Source organism: Pteropus medius, unplaced genomic scaffold (assembly GCF_902729225.1).
Source record: "Pteropus medius unplaced genomic scaffold, Ma_sr-lr_union100, whole genome shotgun sequence".
Taxonomy (NCBI): domain Eukaryota; kingdom Metazoa; phylum Chordata; class Mammalia; order Chiroptera; family Pteropodidae; genus Pteropus; species Pteropus medius.
The window spans coordinates 18,878,069-18,886,064 of record NW_024342471.1 but is presented as its reverse complement, the minus strand read 5'-3'; the positions used below and the strand labels follow the sequence as shown (position 1 = coordinate 18,886,064).

Below are 7,996 nucleotides of genomic sequence, written 5' to 3'. Positions count from 1 at the left end.
AATTTCTGAGAAATTCCTGTTACAGTAGTACAGTCAGACACTTTGTAACAATAGCTAATATTTATTGAATAGCGACCGACCGCTGCTTCAGGCACCCCTTACATGGATTAACTCATTTAATCCTTATGACAGTTCTATGGAGTTCAGTACAATTCATCAATCCCATTTTACAGATGAAAAAACTGAGGATCCAACAAACGAAATAACAGCAGATTATTAGGTTGGAGAGGCTGGACTTCAACCCAGAGGCCAGCCTGCAGAGCCCTCCGTCTTACCACCATGCTTCAGCGCCTGCTGTTAAGAGTCAACTAGAACATAAACGGAAGAAATGAAGGCTTTTTGCTTGTTTAAAGCAATCCATGCATGTGTTTTGGGATGCATAGACCAAGTGGGGATTAATTCTAATTGAATCTTCTTGCTTCTGCCTTAGCCAGCCAGGAACCAAAAGAATCCTCAGACCAAAAACTTCCCACGGCCCCAGCTCATTCATTGTAAAAGCCTTACTATGATCTACGAGGCCTTCTGTGATGGCCACCACCCACTTCACCTCTGCTCTCCTTCCTCCCGCTCCCTCTGACTCCCATCAACCACAGTCCTCCTCCCAGCTGCTCCACCTCACCAGCTGGTACCACCCTGTGGTGCTTAAGTGAGCTCTAACCTCTGCGACTGCAGCTTCCAGGTGGAGGTGAGGTCAGAGCTGAGCCTGGCGGGGTGTATAGACGTTTGTTAGCCATCAGAGAGTGGGAAAGAGAGGGGAGTGTTTCAGGGAAAAGGGATTCAAGGAAAAGGTGAGGTGGGGTGGGGGGCGCGGGCGGGGGTGCAGGCAAGGAGGGAATGGCTCAGTCAGGGGCATACAGAAACCCAGCGAGGTGTTCCTGAGGAAAGATACAGAGTGGGAAATGGTGGCGAGGAGTGAGCCAGGTGGGCAGAGACCAGCTCATAAAGACCTGGCACATGTGTAAGGGTATTTGGATGTTCTCTTGAGGGCAATAGGGAGCTATGAAAGAGTTTTGAGCAAAGGGAGGACACGTTTGGATTTGCTTTTCCCCAGCCCACTCCGTCTCTCAAGGGGATACTTTGCTGGTCACAGCTTGCCATCTTGTTTGGCTATAGGTGACTGTCAGTCTAACGCAGCCAATAATTTTTCAGAAATCACTTCTCTTTTCCTCCTGAAGTGTGTGAGTGTTTAGAGAAATTTTAGGTTTACAAAAAGCGGAGAGGGAGGTACAGACATTTCCCTCCTATTTTTTGGTCCCACACGCGCAGTTTCCCTCCTTATCAACATCACTCACCGAAATGGTACATTTTTACCAAGGATGAACCTATATCGATACATTACTATCACCCGGAGTCTATAGTTTACCTTAGAGTTGTATATTCACTCTTGATGTTTGTACATTCTATGGGTTTGGACAAAAGTATAATGACATACACCCCTCATTATAATATATTACTGAGTGTTTCTCTAAAAATCCTCTGAGCTCTGCCTGTTCATCTTTCCCTCTACCCCCACCCCTGGTAACCACTGACCGTTATATTGGCTCCACGGTTTTGCCTTTTCCAGAATGTCTTATAAATCGTACAGTATGCAGCCCTTTCAGACTGGCTTCTTCCCCTTAGGAATATGTTTGGCTCTCATGATCGATGCTGCTATGAATACCCGTGTACAGTCTTTTGTGTGGGCACATATTTTCAATTCTCTTGCACATCTACCTAGGAATAAAACTTTTGGGTCATATCGTACCTCTATATTTAACTGTTTGAGGAACCGCCAGACTATTTTCCAAAGGGACTGCATCATTTGATAATCCTGCCAGCAGTGAATGAGGGTTCCAATTTTTTGATACCTTTTTATGTCTTTGTTTTTCTGAGTCACACAACTCCATGAGCATATATATGTAAAGAAAGGTGAGGACAGGGTAACAAGATGGGTTTGGAGAGGAAGGTGATACCTGATCATGCTGGGCTTTAGTCCTCAGTAAGGTATTGCGTTTTATTGCGATTTCAGAGGGCGGCTGTCAAAGGCTTTTATGGCAGGAAGAAGCATGAACTCATTAGCATGTGTGTGCGTGTCTGTGCATATTCATTGTTTTTACATTTAATCCATAAATGAATAATAATTCATATGGTTCCCTCCCCATGTAACAAGTAACTACTGCTTTATTTTTGTGTGTGTTCATTTAGAGTTTCTTTTTGCATACATAAGCAAATACAAACACACAGTCTTGTTCTCTGTTTTTATACAAGGTAGACACTAACTACCACACTTGCTTTTTCACATAGCAATGTGTCTTGGAGACTTTTCCATGTCAGTACGTAGAGAGCCTCACCATTCTTTTTCACTGCTGCATAGTATTCTGCTATTTGATGGATCATAATTTATTTCCCTACTCTCTTCTTAATAAACAAGGGGGTTGTTTAAGTTTTCCTTCACTATTATGACCCATGCTTTCAATAAATAATTCCATACAAATGTCACATGTATGCAGAATTTTTTGTAGGACAAATTCCCCAAAATGGATCAAAAGGTATATGTATTTATCATTTTGATAGATTTTGCCAAATTATCTCCAGAGAGGTTGGGGAAATGTATACCCCTCCAAGAATCATCAAGGGGCCTGTTGCCTCAAACTCTTATCACTCAGCATGTTATCAAGCTTCTGGAACTTTGTCAATGTGATAGATGGATGGAACATGTTGCTTCCAGTAGTTTTCGTTTGTATTTCTTAGAATGAAAAAGGCTGAGCAGTTTTTCTATGTTTAACAGCCATTTGAACTTCCATTTCTATGAACTATTTACATCCTTTGTTCATTTTTCTATTGAGTTGTCCATTTTTCTTGTCTGTCTCTAAGAGCTCTTTTTACATGGGAGAGAATAGCTCTTGGTGGTATGAGTTACAAGAATTTTTCCCTCGTTTGTCATTTACGTTTTGACTTTGCATATGGTAGTTTTCTCTCACATACTCTCTCTCTCTCCTTTTCTTTTTTCCATAAAGTTTTTTTTTTAATGTAGTCAAATTTATCTGTCTTTTCTTTTATGGTTTCTGGACTTTGATTCATAGTTAGAAAGTCCTCTTACAGATTTTCTTATAGCTTCATCGTATGTTTCATGATACAGCCAAATGTTATCCAACTGTGTGTCTCATTCTGTACTTGTTTTCTCACATTATTGTTGATACCAAAAAAGCTATAATTCATTCATTTTAATTGCTGCATAGTATTTCATCACGTGACTGATGAAACCACATTATATTAGCTTGTTCCCCTAATAATGAAATTTAAGTTGTTTGTAATTTTTCACTCTTACACTCAATGCTGCAATGAACACCCTTGTGAATAATTCCTTATGCTTGCTTGCCAGAATTTCTTTGGAGAACATATCTAGAAGTAGAATTTCTGTGAATTTCTAAAACAGTATCTGATTCTGGTCTTAATTTGTGTTTCCCTGATCAGTCCTGAGACTGGTCATCTTTTCACATGTGTATGGGACCTTTGGGTTTTCTCTTCTCGCAAAAATGCGTTTTCAAATCCTTTAGTCCTTTTTCATGGGGGTGATTGTCATTTTTTTTTCTTATTGATCTGTATGAGTTCGTTATAAATTCTGGATATAATTCTTTTGTTATATTGGTTATGGATAACTTTTCCTGACTTGTCACTTGTTTTTCCCTTAGTAGGGTCTTTTCTCAGACAGGAATATTCAATTTTGATGAAGTTCAATGTGTCAATCTTTTCTTTTAAAGTTTGTGCTTTTTGTGCCTGGTTTACGAAATCTCTTTCTCTCCAAGGTCATAAAGCTATTCTTCTATTTGTTCCTTTAATCATTTTTGAAGAAAAAAAAATTTTTTTTTGAAATCTAAAATGGTGCCAAAGGAGACGCATATGCTTTTATGTTTATTGAAATGGGGTATGGGTTTAGAAAATTGAGAAGCGTAGCTATAACCTCTGCCTTCCTGTGGCCTCTAGCTCAGGGCAATATTACATTTGCTGTCATGTGGGTTGATTGATTATGGCTGGGCTCTGGGATGTTAAGACCCTAGACTCAGATTTTCTCTTACTGCCTTTGATCAACACTCCTCATTCCTGCTGGCGGCTCTGAGGCTTAGCTGTGGCCACAGCTCCTCTCTCTGCCTCCCATTACTCTGTTCAAAGTAACACTGCTGGCTCAAAGCCCTCCCCTGGGACTCAGGGATGCAGAGAGGGAGAGAGGGGGAGAAGCAGAAACAGCTGTCTTTGCTTCCTGAGACCATGACAATATCTGATTCCTCTAGACATCTGCCACAACATAATGTGCTTGGCTAATTAGCTTTCCCTGTAGCCAACATGGGCAGCCTTCCCTCCAATCTGTGGGTGATATTTGGAGCCCTGTCCATCTTTTGGCAGTTGGGATATTTTCTCACCCAGCAGCGAATGTTCAGGAGCTGAGCTGGACAGGACAGCAGGTGGCTTGGCTGAATCCTCTGATCTCCCAGTGGGAACTTTCCAGCAATTTCCCCACATAGGGCCATTTTAGGATCTTCCTGGGCCTCTGGCATTGCAACTTTTTAAGGCTCCATCTACATCCTATTAAGCATAACAAAATCCACCACCCTCATAGCCTAATAGATACAATTAGATCAAATCATGTGATGTCAGAGGCAGTTGACTAGTTGACCTAATATTATATTTGTAGACATTTTAGTTAAACATTAATTTCAATTTTTACTGCTTCTGTTTTATATTTTAGAGTCAGGATTATTTTTTCAGGTCTCAGACGTCTTTATGTGTACTTGAAATATTTGGAGACTCTGAGCTTTAGCCTAGGGATCCATTGGTAAAACTGCTGCTCAGTCCCCACTTTTCTTCATAAGACCAGGTTTGCCAAGACCCGTACAGCCCGCATAACCTCCAAGCACTTGTCAAGCACCTTTCTAGATATTAAATCATGAAATGCTTCCAAATCTTTCTCCTGTATGTACGATTGCAGAACATTTGCAGAGATTCTTTGTCCTTTTGGCAGAATCAAGGATTATTTACTGGACCCCCTTTATCTGTGTAAAACTGTAGTGAATCCTCTCCTACATATAAACTGATGAAATATTTGTGGAATGTCATCTTGCGTGTACGGTGTTGATCTGTTTGCACTACCCCCTGCTCTGTGTAAATCAGGGAACATTTACAGAACACCCTATCTGTAGCATCATTAACTGTTTCCTGTGTCTCATACCATAGAATCTTTATAGAGCACTCTGTTTTAGATGGAATCGGGGAAATGAACACCTTCCTTCGAACAGAATCATTAGTTTTTTGCAGAATCCACTCCGGGATCACCGACAATTTGCATAGCACATTGGAAAATCAAGGAAGAGCTACACAGTGCTTTTCTATCTATATAGAATCATGTAATATTTGTAAAGCCTCCTCCTAGGTATAAAATCATAAAATGTTTACAGGGCATGCCCTGCATATAAAATTTTAGGGTGTTTGAGTAACTTTTCTTTCCTGTATATAGAATTATGAACCGTTTTTGAGGAATACCCTCATGTATGCAGAATCATGGAATGCTTGCAGAGATGCTTCTCGTGGCTTGAATCTTGTACTGTTTGCCAAACACTTGTGTATAAAATCATTAAATTTTTGCAAAGCCTCTTTGCCTATCATTATGGAACGTCTGCAGAGCTTCCTCATCTGTACAGATTCAGGAATGTTAGCTGAATCTTCTTCTTCTGTGCGGAATCATGGAATGTTGATTGAGCCCTCTTTGGTATAGACTCATGGAATGTTGGCTGAAGCCCCTAAGGTATAGAATCATGGTCATTACTAACCACGTTCTGCACTATATAACTTGAAATGTTTACTGTGCATGCCCACTTACATGTTGGAGAGAAGAGATGCAAAGGGTCGTGATTAGGTCTTAAAGATCAAATGAAGATTAAGCTTTGTTCTGTAGGCTGTAGGGAACCACCAAAATTACGGAAGTATAAGAGCGACAGGATGAAAATTATGTTCTAGTAAGCTTAATATAATAAAGAAAGTAAATAGAATGAACTGAAGAGCGGTGACTTATAAAAATATTCTTTCCAAACAAAGCAAAAATTAAGGTACTGATTGATTTTACTAAGCTCAATAATCTCTAGTAAATACTTTAATGAAATAAAGACTCAATCTTTTGCGTAGGGTTAGCAAACTACAACCCATGGGCCAAGTCTGGCTCTTTCATACCAATTTCTCATATCTCACTCTCTCTTCAGAGGCCAAGGGCCAGGGCCCTGGAAAAGCCTGATTGCAGCAACTGTGGGAGAGGCAGGAAGACCCGGGAACCCTCATTCACTGCTTGCGGGGAGCATAAATTGGCACGCTCATTTTGGAGAACAATTTGGAAATAGTTAAGCAGGAGATGTGCATACCCTACCACTCATCATATCCGTTCTTACATATATGTGCTCTGGAGAAACTCTTTCCATGATGCATAAGAAACATACGGAAGGACGCTGTTACAGTGTAACAGCTATTACTGTGTAACCAATTTGGCAGTGTAAACAGTAACCATTTTATTATGCTCATGGATTCGGAAAGGGCACAGTGGGGACAGCTTTTCTGGAGCTTTGGCTGGGAAGACTTAAAGGTCAGGGGTGACCTGACAGCTGGGGGCTGGAATATCTAAAGATTCGTTGTCTCATACATCTGGTGATCGATGCTGACTGTCGGCTGGGACCTCCACTGCGACCCCTGACCAGAGCACGTGGGCTTCCTCATGAGTCAGAAGCTGCATCACCTCAGAAGTTGCGTAGTGCCATTTCCACTTATTTTTATTGGCTATGAGTGATTCACAGTCCCACCCGGATTTAAAGGGAAGTTCCAGAATTAAAGAAAGTTTCAGAAGAGCATGAAGATGGGAATTATTGTTGAAGCCATCTTAAGATAATAAATTATTCCACAGATATTCATCGCAGCAGTGTTTGTCCTGGGCTACCATCACTTATACAAATAGATGTGTTTTGAAATTTAGAAAATCTCAGAATTTGAAAGGTAATATGCTATGTACACTAAATATTTATGTAATACTCCTTGAGAAGGATGGGTCATACTATAAGCAAAAATCTAAATATTTCCTTAGTGCAGTATATGCATAGTCACACTAAGTACAATAAGGATTATAGATATCTTTCTGCCTACTGAGGTCTGGTTTTGCCACTAAAAAAGTTCAGATCAGATCAGGTCAGGTCTTGCTGTCAAATAAATTTAGACTTTGAATTGTGGCTAAGGATCCGTGAACCAATAACAGTAAAATATTGACTACAACCTAAATAAACATCATTAGGAAAAAGGACTTTAAAAAGTGTGGCCTAATCATATGATGAAATACTATACAGCAGTGAAAATAAATAAACTTAAGCTACATATTTCGTTATGAATGTGTGTCTTACAAAAATAATGTCAAGAAAAAGCCAGTTGCAGAAGAGTATATTCGTGATCAGTCAGGATAAACCAGGTTATACTGTAGTAACAAATAGCCCCTATATCTCAGAGGCTTAAAACAGAGTTTTACTTCTTGCTCATGCTACATGTTCATCACTGGCAGGTGGGGTTGGAGGAATTTCCTCCTCATCCTGGAACCCAGCAGGTGGGGCAGCTGCTCTGTGGAAGTCGATGGTAATTGTGGTAGAGGGAAAAGAGTGGCGATTAATGTATTGGCTGTTAAAGCTGCTGGCAGAAAGTGATGCCTGCTCCTCTTGCTCCGAGCCTCAGTTTCCTCTGAAATGAGGCTGATTAACCAACCACTGCCTGGCACCAGGGTGAACCTCACAGTCATTGCTCAGTCAGCTGGCATTCCTGGCACTGGAAGCACTCAATGCCAAGGCCTATGGGACCTGGAGAGCAGTTATGCAAATGCCAACGATCTTTATCTATTCACCGCCTCTGGGAGTTTAGGCTAAGATTGTCATTGCTTTGTGATGTTATCACTCTGCTGGTGATTAGTGTTTACGAATTGTGCAATGGCTTCCTCAGGGAGGGTGCC

General features: G+C 40.7%; 1 long non-coding RNA gene across 1 annotated transcript in view; it reads left to right on the top strand.

Moving 5' to 3' along the window:
* The window catches only part of LOC120603788 (uncharacterized), a 28,009-nt gene extending 21,092 nt beyond the window's left edge, over positions 1 to 6,917 (top strand). Inside the window, exon 2 of the long non-coding RNA XR_005653125.1 lies at positions 6,228 to 6,917. This is a non-coding gene — a long non-coding RNA (uncharacterized LOC120603788). The remainder of the gene's footprint in view (positions 1 to 6,227) is intronic.
* The last annotated feature ends 1,079 nt before the right edge of the window (positions 6,918 to 7,996 follow it).